Below are 823 nucleotides of genomic sequence, written 5' to 3'. Positions count from 1 at the left end.
AAAAAGAAGTGAGGAATACAAACTTTATTCTGGCAAATACGAGTATTAATTAATTTATACTTTATATCTAAAGCATGACCAGATGCAGATTTAACCATATGAGTTGTTTTCTCAAAATATTTAGTAGGTACTAGACCTTCTTGAATGCAACTCACATCAGCGCCACTATCAATCATAGCAATGTTAGTTATAGAAAAAGTATTATCAATTAATATAGTACATTTAACATACCATTTATGAGCTGTAACAATTTGCATCATTCCTAAAAACATATTTTGTTACGGATAAATATTCAAAGTGTTGGCAAGAGTATTATCTTTAGCACTAGATTCATCTACCTTATTTTTTCCTTTGCTATTAGCAGACTCAATCTGAGTAAGACGGTGATCATAAATGATATGATTTTGTTTAAGAAATTTAATTTCTTCCTTCAAATGTTCAATTTCTCCTTTTAAATCATCAAAAGAGGTATCACGAATAATCATGGTTTGTTTAGAAGAGAGTCTATTATGAACTTCAGACAAGGAGTAAGGAGCAGAATATTAAACTCATTTTTAACCTTTTTATTACTAGGAATACTAGTTGAAGAGCTAATTTTACTAGCAGCCAATTGAATGATCTTTTCACGAAGAGTATTATCGGTAACTTCATTTAGAAGTTCTATCACATAGTCTGCAGTGATAGTGAACATATTCATGTCTTCGAACTGAGATTGCAGCTTGTAAAATTTATCATGTTCGCAGTGACAAATATCACTATGACATTTGCAAGCATCATTCAAATTTTGATGAACCATAATCATAAATGGTTTTTATATTAACAA

Source organism: Solanum tuberosum, unplaced genomic scaffold (genome assembly GCF_000226075.1).
Source record: "Solanum tuberosum cultivar DM 1-3 516 R44 unplaced genomic scaffold, SolTub_3.0 scf00036, whole genome shotgun sequence".
Lineage (NCBI taxonomy): Eukaryota > Viridiplantae > Streptophyta > Magnoliopsida > Solanales > Solanaceae > Solanum > Solanum tuberosum.
Note: the sequence above shows the minus strand (reverse complement) of the source record.